General features: G+C 34.3%; 1 pseudogene; it reads left to right on the top strand.

Annotated features, from left to right (window-relative positions):
- Positions 1–397: 397 nt before the first annotated feature.
- On the top strand, positions 398–13806 carry LOC128211700 (heat shock 70 kDa protein 12A-like; annotated as a pseudogene).
- The last annotated feature ends 2744 nt before the right edge of the window (positions 13807–16550 follow it).

Here is a 16550-nt window from a genome sequence, read left to right as displayed (position 1 = left end):
CCAAGGTATACTGTATGTAGTTTAATAATGATCAGTGATGAATATTCGAAAACGCAAGTCCGTTTCTCAATTAAACGTTATTTATTCAAGTTAATATCAACTCCACAAAGCTAAGTCAATAATTACAATTGCGGACATGTTCAGTGGACAGTTGACGAGTTGATCAATAGTTTAATAAAATTAAGTTCAATGTAATAATAATGATTATTTATTCTTATATTAGTTTAAATAATATGCGAGGTTCATTTCCTTAATAAATGTGTGCGTTGATTTAATTATAATACGTGTCAAAAGAATATACCTCGCATGTTTGTTTTCAAGATGTTGAAAATGGTTCAAGTTTCAGAAATGTCAACTGTCCCAAGCTCGAACTTGACACTTCTTATATACCCGCAAGATGCTGCAGCAATGCTGCAAGGCTTTTGATTGGTCTGCAGGGCTGCAGCTCACATTTGCAGTTGAGAAGAAGGTGCCAAGGCTCGAGTACAATAAAACAAGTAAATATGAAAAGTCTTGCAAGACAATCATAATAATAGATACATCAATCAATCGAGAATGACAAATTGCATCCTATTCGAACACTTAATTAAACAATCTAATTATAATAAAACAAATATCTTAATGCTGCAGAAATAGTATTATCATTCATCCGCGAAATAGTGTCATAGCAACAATCAAATCAAATAGTGCGCTCGCAGCATTGTAATTGTAATCTGTAACATGAGCACATTTATATAAAACATTAATAATAAAATTATGCTTGAAACAATTAAACTTTACAATTCATACAGGAAAAGTTTACTCCAATGAATAAATATCTAATAAATATTACTGCGCTGTAACCCAAAAGTTAAAATGGCGGACATATTTGTGACAGTCGTGTGTACTTCAAATTTATAAACGGGTTATACAGCTTCGATTCAAGGTATACTTATGGAATTTATATCTGAATTGAAATTGTAATTATCAACATATTCATGTACTACAAGACTTCTGGAATAATCATAAAAGAAATGGAAAAACAGCGATAAGACAACAGAGTGTAATTAAATTTGGATATCCGGACAATTGTTAAAATATAAAGGGGGTACAACATATTACAATATCCTTATACCTGGATAAGCTGTGACTTTGACAAAGTGTCATAGCCTAGGTCATTTCAGTTTGGTAGAGAGCAATCAGTTGTGCACTATTAAGCCACACCTTTATGTTAATTTATTCATTGTTGATTTAATATGTAGTCCACATGAAGAAGCTGATTAGGTCTCATTTAGCATGCAGCGTTAAACATCATGATCACAAATGGCATATATTGTCAACTGCAAATAGATGAAATTTGGTTAAAAACATTATCTCTATATTACAATGCATAATATACGAAGTACACGCGGCCCCATCCCCGTACCCGTCCATGCCCTTCTGAAGCACACAACCTTAATACTAACCAATATCCTGTTTAAAGATACAAACAGTAAGGCCAAGTAAACTTTTAAAGACAGACACACATGAATCGGAGTGTCATATTGATGCGTTTGAAAATGCTCTCAGCTGAAGCAGTCACACTTAAAAGGATATACTCCCGCAGTATACAAAGCGACGTTATTGAAGGACATGCAGACAATGACCAACCAAATGTATTCAAAGGTTTAACAAGACAATGTGAAATGGAAATTCAAAAGTATGCGTACTCAACACTGCTCATATTTTTTTTTGCAAATATAGAGACTTTCATAATTATGCTTCGGTTGAATCAAAAGTTTAGACAAGAATTCTAGATGGAGGAAGTCGGGAGTTTTGTACCAGGCTAGATCATATAAGATATCCCAGCGATCTAGTTCCTCCCTGCCACCCACATGATGATAAGCAATAGTATTGGATAATGCTACATCAAGGTTAAACGACACTCGTATTTCGTCTTTCCATTCACTATCTCTTATCGAACAGATATAAATTTTGACCTTATATCGCAAAAATGTGTGATCGATAATATTTTATCCGCCTAAACAGAGCTATCTCATTTACCTGGGTCATCAATTGTGCAGACAATGTTTGGTTTGAGTGAAATATTGCTAGTTATTTGGATGTCGGTGATGTGAACGTGGTAAGCCAATTTTGTGTAAATGTTTGAAAATAAAACAAATGCCGCTCTCGCTAAAAGTCGAATATAAATGTAAAAGGAAATTGGTGTTGAATCCTTTTGATGCTTTTTGATGTTTACTCTTTTGTTATTTGCATATGCTTTTGAGCAACATGAAAAGTATATCGAGGGAAATTTTATCGCTGTCATTTTAAAATAACAGTTTGTTTGATCAAACTTCTTTCGCCGAAATAGAGAAGGCCGTTGTGTTATTTTGGTTTAGAAGGAAGTCAAATAGAAAAAAAGCGTCATGTTTGTATGTGTGTTGTTGTTGTGTGTTTTTTTTATTTGGAATAAAGTTATATTTATTGTTTCTATTATGAATCATTGTTACAATTGTACTATGATTTATAATTTAAGCAATGAGTCTATATACAAATAACTTCGTTGGCTTTATATTAACAGCATTTCGGCTGAGATACTCGTATGTTAGTGTGGATATACTAAAGTTATCAATCATTGCATTCATTTAAGTATACGTAACGGTACAATATTTACTATGTGTGCCAGTCTCTGTGAAAACCCTTGATAAAACTATATCAACCATGTGCCTAATAAAGAATTCCGAACTTAAACTATGTTTTATGCAAACTAATGAGTACCTCCACCTGACCTTCTTGACATGTTATAATGTAATTGGGTATTTTTAAATGATATTATTTTTTCAACTCTGAAAACATGTGTTTATATTTATTTTCAAATAACAACTTAGCAGATACCGGAGTATCCTGAACGATTATACAGGGACTCGCGCAATTCTGGCACCATTTGTTCCGGTTATGCATCTGAAAACACTTACAATTTAATTATTTTGCACTTTCATGCCGAAATTCGCGAAAAGAATACTCTTTAAGAATAAAAAATATGATTTAGTAGGGTGCAATGCCACGCCGAAACAGCAAGTACAAAACTGAATTGAATTGACAACAAAAGCTAACGCCCACTATGACTCATATATAACTTCATCTTTAAACCTTTATTAAATCGCGTTTTAACGCTTTTCGTGGAATTCAAAGACAATATTTTGGCATATGTTTATATTTTATGAAGTATTCCAGACATCGGAATGTTTGTTTTATCTTTTGACTTTTTTGTATGACGAAATAAAGTTTTACAAGGTATTAGAAGTGTAAAAACTAAGATATCAACAGTTGAAACCCTTTAGCAAATGTTGATATTCTCAAATATTTGAAGTTAATAACAACCTCGGAAAAAAATATTAATTAAATCATATTATATTAGAAACCCAAGTATGTACACGTTTATCAAACTAATGTTATCTAAAAATGTAAGCATACTTGGTAGCTTAGATAAACATATAAATCAAGCATTTCTGATAAGTAATTCTTATATAGATAACATCGTTTACATCTTAGAAGTAATATAGCCTCCAATAAAATTTCAACACTCTTTTTTTTATATATTTCACAGTATCGATGTATCTCTTTTTTCTTCTTTTATTAATACCTTCTAGTATGTTCTTCAATCAAATTTACATAGTCTTTCACTTTTCCTTGTGTTTATGCCATGCATCGCTGATACCATACTGGCTATTTATATATATGGTTTTACTATTACATTTTGTCAAGAAAATGTTAAATAACATGTTTACGACAATAGGCATGTCTGTCTGTCTGACTGTACGTCCTTCCGTCCGTCTGTCTGTTAGTAACATTAATTACGGCTTTGTTGTTGCGGGATTGGTTAATTGATAACGAGATGTTAGCAATGTATTGTAAAAAGTTCAAAATACCCATCACTTTTGTGGCCTGTGTAATGGTTGTAAATGCGTCGGGGTTATTAATAAAATAATATTGACTTTACCTGCATGGGTTCGAAACCCACTATAATCAAAATACTTCTACAGTTGAACCCCATTGGCTCTATCTCCCAGGGACCGGCGAAAATACCTCGGGACTCGGAAAATTCGAGCCAAGTGGGAATGTTTACTTTCAGTAAATCGGTCCTTAACATCTAGTTCGAGTCAACTAGGAATTCAAGCCAAGCGAGTTCGAGCCGCCAACGAGATTTGACTGGAAATGCTATAATCCTTTACCCGGAAAACTAATTGTTGGTCCAAAGACATGAGCGATTACCTTCAATACAATTCTCACGTTTGAAGACACTAGTTTCGTACCCTCCTGTAAACATGTAAAAATGTAACCCTGTTAATAGTCAAAGTGGGCATACAATTTATATCAGATGTCAAACGTTTGATAGCTCTAAACACATTTGGCAGAAGCTAGAATGACCATTTTCAAAATAGACTTTAAATGGAAGGAATGATACTTTGTAGGTAAAGTACATGTTGTATTGGCATGGTTGCTATAGCAACAAGTACTTACAAGCATAAGATAAATGGCAATTTCGATCGAATTTAAAAAACAAACAATAACAACAAACACATTTTAGCTTTTATTACAATATCATTAGGAATATTTTGACCGACAGTCTTTAGATGTTCCACTTTATTTGATTTTCAATCGATGGATTGGTGTAGATTTAAAACACCGATTGTTCAACACTTCAGCAATTTGAAATGTTAAATTCACTTGAAAACAGTAGTATGATCTTGTTCCCGTTTAGTACATGTATATATCTATATAGCTCCCTCTATTATTTTATCTTTTAAGCCAATCAGGAATATGGGTCATGGGTGGAGTATGCTGCCGCCAAAAAGGTGATGAGGATTAAAGTCCTTTTTTATTTATTCCATTCATCGTTTAAAAGAAATATTTATTTAACAAATTCAATTTAGCTTTAAATTATAACATTATATACTATTTTTCGGAGCCGGCAATCTGTTTGCAATGTATTAAACTAACGCACATAATTATTATTTTTTAAAGTCGATCAATTTTTTTTACAAAAATATTTAATACATGCACGCTTCATTTACAACACATGTTCATTTCGTTTCAGAACGTTATAATGCGCAAGGTAAGATTTGACTAAGAACACTTTTAAACACTTAACTTTTCCTACCAAAATCTGCACTAAATGACGTATTAAAGGTTAAAAATACGAGTTCAGGTAATTTCAATAATGCTCACTTATTATTGGTTAACGCACTATGTTATAATATATTCGGTCAGCTGGTAATGCACTTTCATTTCAGAGACGTCGCTACATGATCTTTGGTCAGGTAAGATGTATGCTACTGTAAATGCATATAATTGGTAATATTTTTATTTCCATCCATGCGTCTGTTCCAAAGTTACAAGTTCCCAACCATTTCTACCACACTCATGAAATTTCATTGGAATATCTGCATGCGTGGTATAGTGTGCACCTGCAAGTAGTGTGACATTTCTCTTTTTCTAACAAAAGTTACATCCCTACATTTAGTTATAAATGGCCTGTAAAATATTGTGTTGAAAGAATGCTCCAAAGGCTATGTCGGATACTTGTATTTATATGACTTATCGATGGCACTGGATATCTGGCTTGATCCATTCGTTTGCAGGTGACGTTTGTATTAAGTCGTTTAGTAGTTGAAGATAGATTATCAGTGCACTTGACCTATTTCAAATTATCTCCACCGTCTTCAAATTAAAGCTCGCTCCGATTATGCCAGTGTATTAATATCAGCCTTTAAACTAGGCACCAACCTATATTACGCCTACAACATGAAGGAGCAACGCCATTGGTCCAGGTCTGGTCACGTGGGGACTCCATATTTTTACATATTGGGTCACCAAATTTATATCGTACCAAAATGGCATCTATTTTCCGATTCCGATGAATGAATGAAACATTTAAACGTGTAAACATGTTGTCGACGTGATATATACGTTACGGGGTAAGAATGGACCCGATATGGGATATACGGGGCGCAGGCAACCGCACTAGGGCTTCGCTCTCATCCGATTTGGTTTCCTTTGCCCCGTAGCTGATTAGTTTATAATTGTTATTTAAAAAAACAATGTATAATTATGTCAACCGGTTCATGAGCTATATGAGGGGTCAGTATTCTACGTGTGAATGGTCATTTTTCTACGTGCGTCGGTCTTTTTTAGGCTTGATCTTTTCTCAAGACTTTGGTAATACATTACAAATAATCACACTTTAATGTTACGGTAATATATTTTGAAGTCATGGAGGAGGAAGAATAAATTAGGACGTTATCATTTATAATACACATAATGCCAACGGAAAACGGAACTTATATTGTAATAAATGCAGTTGCCCAACATTATACGTATGCACAGGAAAGACAGAAAAACAACCTTTCAATTGATTCACTGTAAAAATAGCAACTTTCAACCATATTAGGATTGCAAACAGGGCTATGGGTTGGTTGGGGATGTATTTTTAGATTGAATGTTTTCCGTCTTCAAATACAACAAGGTCTGTTGTTTTATTGCAGCTCCACCAAGGCCAGCACCTGTTGTTAGACCACGAAATGTCACCAGACCTCGCGGTAGGTGTTGAGTATAAATATTCAGGATTAAACGGGCATTTTAAGAAAACGAACTTCGTGCATTTGCCTTTTGACATATCCTTCATGCAAACCAAGATAGAAAGCCTACTACCTACCTCTGATATAGCTTTGTAGGAACTTAATCTCGTACAAAAATCCCTTTACTGAAAATTTCACTTTTATCATTTAAAGTTGCACTCTCACAGATATACCTATTTTCCAACTTTTTTTGTCTTTAAAAGAGCAATTTTCTTTAGTACATATATCCACAAACCAATGATATAAAATTCCTGACAAATAGTCAGATCGTAGATTTTCATATTTCCTTTCGAAAATTAATGTTTTATGTCTTAAGCGTTACTAACAGTTTACGAAAAATGCATTTTGAAACTTAAATATAAAAATCTGTGATCTAATTGTTTGTTAGCAGTCTTATATAACTGATTTCCATGCATTTTCGCGACAATTGGCTCGTTCGAACACACCAAAATAAAAGAGATGTAAAAACGTTCAATCTGTGAGAGTGCAGCTTTAGATAAGTGTGGGAAGAAATAAAATAATACATCTTTTACAACATTTGAAAAATAAAATCGATGATGAAACTTCTGTTGTAAATATGGTAAGAAAACATCCATAATAATATAAAATCAGGAAACGAAACAAGCAAATTATCAAACATTAATTTATGCAAGAGCTATATGTTTAAATCAACATAATGTTAATAAAACACATATTTAAAATGCATGAATAAACGTTTTGTTACTTAAGTATTTAAAACTAATTGAATATAGGTTTTGAATTGCTTGCGGATTAAAATAGCCGCATGTCATAACATGAGCCTTTTATTTAAAGGGAAACTGCTTCGACATGATAATTTCTATAGTTTCCCCAAACATATCATTCTGCCTATTATACATTGAAATGTTGTCATTTCAGGTCGGCATGAAACAGCACTTGATCTTGGAGTTTCGTCATCAGGTGATTGTTCTCTTTATATTTACATCCCATAAACCACCTTAAAATTAAACATGCTCCTCATTCAATATATAACCTATTGAAGCCTTACGCAAGGGCGTTTAATACAACACCTAAATAATATAATAAATACCTCACTTGTCAAAATACGTTAAAGAACGGCTCGACCTTACCCGTCAGCATAAACCTAATGAACGCCGCGACCTTACCCGTCAACATAGACTGAAGCATACATTGAATAAAGCTCGTCATCATCCGTCATCATACATTGAATGAACATCTCGTCACCATCCGCCAGCATACATTAAATGAACGTATCGATCTCACACCAAATGAACGCCCCGACCTTACCCGTCAGCAAACATTGAATGATCGCATCGGCCTTACCCGTGAGGAAACATTGCCTCGACCTTACTAGTCAGCATACATTGAATGAACATTTCGTCATCATCCGTCAGCATATATTGGATGAACATCTCGACCTCACCCGTCAGCATACACTGAGTGAATGCCCCGACCTCACCTTCCAGAATACTTTGAGTGAACGCCCCGACCTCACTCGTCATCATACACCAAATGAACGCCTCGACCTCACCCTTCAGCAAACATTAAATGAATGCCCCGACCTCACCAGTCAGCATACATTAAACGAATGCCCCGATTTCAATTAATGTTATCTGTGTTGCGCGTCTTATGTGCCTCTTCAATTGTATGCTTTGGCATTTGGTCAGTCATACCATTAAAAAACACATTAAATATGTTTGACCGCTGGACTTGTCCCTCTAATTTCCTATGCATGTGTGTTTTATCGATATACAAAAAAAATAATTCTTGAATTTTGTACATTGTGTTTTTGTGTTCTTATTTTCATTTTGTGTATTTCATTCTTTGTAATCAGAATTATCTCATGGTCATCGATATTTTACTTGATATGAAAGTGAGGGTTCGAAAAAAACCCAAGTGTTTTGGATATTTATTTATTGATAACATACTTTAGCAAGATTTAAAATCGTTTGTATACGTTATGATAATAACTATAATTTATATAGTCTTTATGATGTGGTCCTGTTTTAATTTTCGTTGTTTTAATAATTTGATAGTTTGATGAACACTCAGAAATAGGATCAGGATCGGACCAATTAACATCAAAACAGACACCTCGGTTTGAGTGGTCAATGCTGTCAACGCCGCCTAACACAAGATTTAGCATTTTTATATCTTCTTGAATTATTGAGACATACTAAAATAAAACGATGGGTAACATATAAAAACCTAAGCATGTGCACGAAGTACGGTCGGTCTTGTTCAGCAGCCACACATGATTGTCAAACAGAACCACACAATAAATATTACGCATAAAAAATTAACATAAATGATCTGACATGATATATTGGTTTCATTCATAAACGTCTGCGGGATTTTGCATTTCGAAGTCCTTCAATGTTAAAACTAATAGTATTACACATTATTCTATTGTACTGTATACTTAATGTCATTTGAATGACTGAAAAATTGAAATTTCTTTGAATTGCAATATCCCTTGTGCGATTTTCAGGTCACATTACATAAGTCTTGCTATAGATGACGATAAAACCGTGTGTGTTTAACTGCTACGTCGGAAGACAAGATTTTGCTTCAAATGAAGACTTTAAACAAAGATAGCTTACCTATTTATTCACCATATCAAATGAAACTTGGCGCAATCTACGCAGCTTACATAGCCCCGCATTCGGTCTTTTATTAGAGTTTGATTGAGAGTTTAATTTTTTTAAACACTTCGACAAACCTTTTCAAGAAACCATCGCCTGATTGAGCACTGGCAAGACATTATTCTGAAAAGTTTTTAAGGAAACTTAACACATAATCAAAGTCCGATAATAAAACGAAGGCGGGTCTGTGTAAGGGGCATAGACTGCCCTTTGTTTAATTTAAAATGGTTTACAAAAAGAAAAAAATATTTTTGTTTTTAGTCGTCATTCGAGCGAAATGTTGCCTTCCGATGTAGAATTGATGATATAATTTATCAAGTGGTATACACATACGGGATAAAATAGGTATAAGTTTAGAATTATTGAACATGACCAAATTCAGTACGATACATTATATAGGTATACATTATACATTTGTATGTAACAAACAGTTTGTTTGAGTAAGTTCAGTTTACACTAACCTTTGTTATTTTCTCATCTAGTTACATATATTTAACTTTCATATTAAACTCATATTTCCTATAGACAATATACAATTTAACGCGATGACTATTCATACTATTCACCCCTTCAGCTCAACGACTTATGGAACTCCGGAGGGTTAGTTCTTCTTCAGATGCTAAACTGACGACGGTTGGTTATTGATAGCTATTACCGTCATTTTATGACGGCTGTAGTGGAATATTATCAATACAAATAAATAATTCATACATTACACAGGGTGTATTTTTAATAAGTCTGCCAAGCCCTGAACATTGCACAATACATTACCATTTTATATTTTCTCTTTTAAAATTAACGCAAATACGGGTGCAGAAGTGTTTTACTACCTTGTCAATCAATCCTGCCACAACAATTATCGAATTCAAAATATCATACGGAGTTACTGAAATAGGCTACATACATAAAGTTAAAGTGTAATACAAATATATTTCAGCCTTTTTTATGCAATTATAACGTAAACACACAATTTTCTCGGGCTTGAACATCTGCATGCCAATTAAATTGGTTTATGCCCGCATGATTCACACTCAGGTATTAAGTTTCTTGTGGGCATCCGTAGATGTATAATCCCTATTATATATGTCTTGTTTGTACAAAATGAACCCAAAATTTGATATTCACTGTAATTTCAGCAAACAGTTTACACACGAAAGAAAGAATCAGCCATTGTCTGCGCTGCCATAGATTTCGGCACCACTAATACCGGGTACGCATACTCGTTTAAGGCAAAGCCAAGAGATATCATTACCAACTATTGGTACGGACGTGAAATTAAGGTACGTCTTTGTTATTTTACAGGTTATATTCATGTAAAAGAAGCAAGAGATCAGGTTTCGTTATGCCCGAAATTGAATTCGAATCTAACATGACTAAGATACAAAATGCCATGGTATACTATCGATGACAACATACTTATATTGTACAAGTACATCTAACACTCACCGTCAAGGGCGAGTGACACTTATAACTTATGAATGAGTTTGTGTATTGTTGTTTGGGAAATATAATGTTCCTACTTTAGTGTACCTAAATCTATTTTAACTGATTGAGTACCGTTCCGTGTTCAACAACATATAAGTTTTCTTCAGACTCCTACAGTGGTCCTACTACATCCAGACAAATCATTCCACTCATTTGGGAAGGAGGCTAGGGACAAGTACGAAACATTGATGAAAACAAATACCCACAAACAATGGTACCTGTTTGATATGGTCAAGATGAGGCTATACACCAAAAAAGGGGTCTGTTTAGCAATCACTTCAATTTTTAACTTTAGACTTATAAGTATTTTAACAGGAACATAGTGATGTATTCGTTTTTCCGCACTGCAGTATTCATTCACTTTGAAATGGTTGTGCGGGAGTATGTAATGCGTATAAATGATTCATGTAGATAGGGTATCGATAAGTCGATGCTTGTGCATGAGCATTGACAGTGTTCTATTACTCATTATTCATTACTTGCAATGAACATATTAAATCAAACTGCTTTTTTACATGCATTAAATACACTTTGTGTTTCCGGAGGATGGCCCGTCAAGAATGTATCAACGCTCTTTCATGTCTTTTGCGACATAATAGATTTGAAAACAAATGTAAGTATTTCATTACTTTTTTGCTAGCCGCTCGATAAGGATATGGAAATTGAAGACATACTTGATAAACGTATGAAGGCAATCGATATCTTCACTGTGGCGATTAGATATATAAAGGATCACTTTATGAAGGAGTTGACGGATAGACATCGGATGAAGGAGATCAAAAACAAAAGCGAGTCTGACATTCACTGGTTGCTCACGGTCCCCGCCATCTGGGATGACCTCTCCAAGCGCTTCATGAGAACAGCCGCAAATAATGTGAATATCGAATTATAAAAACTTACAATTATACAATGCATGGACATGAACACCTCGTACGTTTTTTTGGTCTTTTTGATTGTCTTGGGCCCTTTAAAAAAGATCTTAGACGATATAAGTTGTAAATCAAATTCGGTTTATGTCATAGCTTCATTTTTTACTACATATTTGAGATATTTGAGTCAATTGAACTTTAGCCATTAAAATGATTGAACACAGTGTTGAGGAATTAAAACACAATTTGGACGCTGTTATGTATAGACACAATGCTATGAATCGGAGTGAATACATAATTATCGACATTGACAAAAATGTATATAGAACACAATTAAAGACTTTTAACTGCAATATCTTTAATTAAATAATTAATTACGACCCCTCTCCAGCGATATTCAACAGACTTAATGTGCATGCTTCAGGCTGGTATTCCGGATGAGATGTTGAGCCTGGCACTTGAACCAGAAGCCGCCTCATTGTATTGTGAGGAGTTGAGAATGACTGTTCCTGTTGGCTGTCGCTACATGGTTCTTGACCTCGGTGGTAAGCGCTTGGTGTGGTTCAATCAATTATTTAGTTCTTCCCAAACTATATTTTTATGCCCCCACAAAGTGGCGGCATATAGGGTTGCCCTTGTCCGTACGTACGTCTGTCTGTCTGTCTGTCTGTCTGTACGTACGTACGTCCCGAAGATTGTTTCCGATCTAATTCTTGAAAACTGTTTGTCCAATCCTCACCAAACTTTAAACACATGTTTGTGACCATAATATCTTGATCAAGTTCGATAGTCATGGAAATCGCTTTAGTCATTTAGGAGTTACGGCCCTTTTTTGCCAAAAATACTTCAAAAATATATGTTTCCAATCTAATTCTTGAAAAGTATGTGTCCAATCCTCACCAAACTTTACATACATGATTGTGACCATAATATCTTGATCAAGTTCGATAGCCATGGAAATCGCTTTTGTCATTTAGGAGTTACGGCCCTTTATTTGCAAAAAAAGACTTGAGATTATCCTGAATAATCATTATGGCTTATTTTCTGTGACAAAAAATCGAAGTGGGGGCATCCGTGTCCTATGGACACATTTCTAGTTGAATCTGGATTAACAGACTTACTCAGTTGTTTTATATCTGACTGTTTTATTTCATGTTTCACAGGCGGCACAGGAGACATAACAGTGCATGAGGTAAAACCGGATGAAAGTCTGAAAGAGCTACACCAGCCTACTGGTGGGGACTTTGGAGGCACCAATGTAGACAACAAGTTCATAGACGGACTGATAGAGCTCTTTGGAGCACCTATGGTCAAGCAGTTTAGACTCAACCATATGCAGGACTTCTGGGAATTGATGACTGAATTTGAAACAAAGAAAATGAAGTTTGATGGAACTGGAAAAATGGTTTTAAAGTTCCCGACTCGTTTGCTAGAGTTGTATGAAAACGAGGTTGGCCTTAGACTTGAGGCAAGCTTGCAACAAACTAGGTTCGAAGGTAAACTTGAATTTAAACTCGGGAAAATGTTCATCACGGAAGGACAGGTCAAAGAGCTTTTTCAGGAAGCTGCAACCAAAGTCCGCGAATTCACGCAATACATTTTGGACGAGGTTGAGAATATAAGTCACATAATCATGGTCGGTGGATTTTCAGAATCACCTTACCTACAAAGTAAAATGAGAAATAATTTTGGTAACTTGAATATTATCCCCGCGGATCCCTCTGGAGCAGTGCTAAAAGGTGTTGTCCTTTATGGGCAAAATTCCAGACAAATATCTGCTCGCGTATGCAAGAAAACATACGGCATCGCTCGGATGATGAAGTTTAAGCCACATCATCCACCACACAAGAAGATTACAATCGGCAAGATAGACTATTGTGATGACCTCTTCAATAAGCATATAGAAATCGGAACGAAGGTTAATATTGATAGCGAAAATAACGCGATTGAACATGAATACTTTCCTTCAGCTGCTAAAATGTACAAACGGTGTTGGAAATTTTTGCAAGTTCGAAGAGAAACCTCACATTTGTTGACGAGGATGGTTGTGAATTTGTCGGCTTTATTAAGATTGAAATTGATCCGGAGGGCGATATTTGGTCGAACATTATGATGAAAATGCTCTTTGGTGGTACTGAACTAAGAATCAAAGTGCGAGATGTTAAACAAGGGCATGTAGCTACTGCGGCTGTTGACTTTCTTGGTTGAAGTGGCCCCGACTGTCTTGATCCGAATAAATACATTTACAAGTACTGTGTTCTGTGATATTTAATGTTTTTTTGTTTTGTTTTTGTTATTGAATAAAACATTTCTGGCATAAATTTGCCAACCTCAATGGAAATGTTTCATACAAAGTCTTACGTACTTTATGTTTAATATATGTGTTGTTTATTTGCTCTTTTTTCAAATGTTTACTTTACTTATATTAGGCAATGTTCATGTCATCTAAAATACTCTTATTCCCTGAAAACCATTCTTTAACCTCCTCAACAGACACATATTATAAATTTGAATACTCTTTATCCTATCAAACTAATACAAAATAAAATTCAATGGAAACTAAAGGGACAAGCCCTGTAGCCAAACAATAATAAAGACCCTGTTTAAATGAACAATAATGAGGCATAACTACAAGACTCACACAGAGTGAAAACATAACATAACCAGGAGAATTGTTAGGCAATACATGGCAAAACGTCAAATCGAAGATATGGTATCCCGCTTAGTTGATAAAGCGATCGTCATTTTTGTATCCCGTATTCCTTGGTCATAATTCTTACAGGCAATATTCGATTATTTAAATTATCTCAGCGATATACTGCTGACGGTTCGTACAAAAGGATGCTCATGTTTTAAGCGATTTTCTTTATTTCTATATAAAGCTGTATCAAAAATGATAGCATACTTGTGTTTATAAGATTTACTAGATTTTCAGGGTTGGTATGAAGATCAATAATCTAATATTTATATATATATATATATATATGTTGTAAATTCAAACGTCGTGAAATTCGAAATGATCCATGAATACGGTATATCATATTTTCACTCGTATTTCATTGTGTAATATACAGAGATAATTGTTGAAAAATTGAAAATAGGGGTACATAAATTGACGGGCGTTTTGTGTTGTCCAAAACCAGAAAGTAGAATCAATTTCAGTTTTGATGTCTAATTCTATTTTTTATAGCGGCATGTGCCATTTAAACTTGTAATATGCGTAAAAATAACAACTATACTCACTTTAAATTTAATATTCCAAATTAATGATCTAAAGTATAATTTGACTTAGTTGTAGTGTTTTCCATCATTATGCACGTACTCTTTAAATATAATTGCATGCAGGTTGGAATTTACGTTGATGTCAAACTGAAATGTTCAACCAGTCGCTAGAAATTATTCAACCAACCTGTACCATAGTGTTCTGGACATAAACACCAAAAATACTAACAATCGAGAATAAAAGACCCTGTGTGAAAATCTCTAGATTGAATGTCGATGTACTTAATAAAGGAAATTAATTCATCATGAATACTACGAGGGTTGATCCAGAATTACGTGGACTTTTTAATAATTCAAATATCGTTGCACATAGAACATAGAAAAACCACATTAAATACATATAACATATCTGGTATAATTTTCAGCCCAATACATTTTTTTGTTGAATTACAAAGCATTTATGACATATGGTTAAACCTAACTGGCGCAGTTTAATGACGTTAGTGACGTTGCGCTCATAAAGCGTCACATTTTTTTCACATTTATCACAACAACCCGATACACACTTTCCACGATTAGGATTTATTTTGATTTCAATAGAAACCACTCTGGAGATAGAGGTATTGCATCCCGTCATCAAGGACGTTCAATTTGTGATTTCGTAACAAGCTTGTAAGAATAAATTATTCGATCAAATGTCTATAAGTGACAGAAGGGCATGCTTTAAAAATCAACTGATAACAACAGTATTTATTGCTCCTTATCGTATCAGATTAAAACCTAACATGTAAATGAAGCGATTATTTTGGCAAAGCTAATTTGATTCCCTCAACAATTAACAATGAACGCCACCCTGTAATCATTTCAGACAATTAAGAAAATTGGCATGGGCGGTGTTTGCTGCCTTAAGAAAACAGATAAAAGTGACAATGAGCTTCTGATAGTTTTAACGTTCAATATTCCTATCACTTCATCATAAGCGAAAAATATTTATATCTCATATGGGTCGAAATTATGTTTTGTTGCAATGCCATGGAAGTATTTTTCAAACCTGCGGTCGATTAATTTTGGTAAATCAGCTGTAAGCCGTTATTGATTTTAATCAATTTTCGGCTAGTAGATAAAATATAATCGCGACATCTAAGGTGGTGAAAGCGTTTTACGTACGTACGAAAATAAATAGTAATGCGGCATTTAAACATTAAAATTTGGTCCACATGTACTATAAAACTTTAACTAATACAAAATGTCTGATTGTGTTTAAGAAAATATTTCAATTAGAAAGATCTATTTACTTTATTTCTTCTGTTTTAGACTGTGAATGTGTTGTTTTTTCATATGTAAAACAGTGATGAACGACAACTTACACAATACTTATTTAATTGGTATTCTACTTTATTATGCATACCATTATAGTTCAAGGGAAGTAATCACGTTTATTATATATGATATGCCTGTATTGATACATTCACGTACTACATGTTTTCATGTGCTCATTCACGTACTACAACTTGTCATGTGCTCTTGCATAATTATGTTGTTTGTTGTGTATTTCGGCCCGGTGGCCTTTTATTAACTATTGACTAGACTTGGCTTTATGGAATTTGTATTGTTTCAGAGACGCCACAGCGTCAGGTTAGATTTTAATGAAATGCAAAATTGCAGAGTTTATTATTATTGGTTTCCAAGTGCGTACGTCTTTTACACTTAATGAATTTAAAGTTCAAGCT

The sequence above is a fragment of the Mya arenaria genome, chromosome 12 (assembly GCF_026914265.1).
Source record: "Mya arenaria isolate MELC-2E11 chromosome 12, ASM2691426v1".
NCBI lineage: Eukaryota > Metazoa > Mollusca > Bivalvia > Myida > Myidae > Mya > Mya arenaria.
This window is presented reverse-complemented; position numbering and strand designations above follow the sequence as displayed.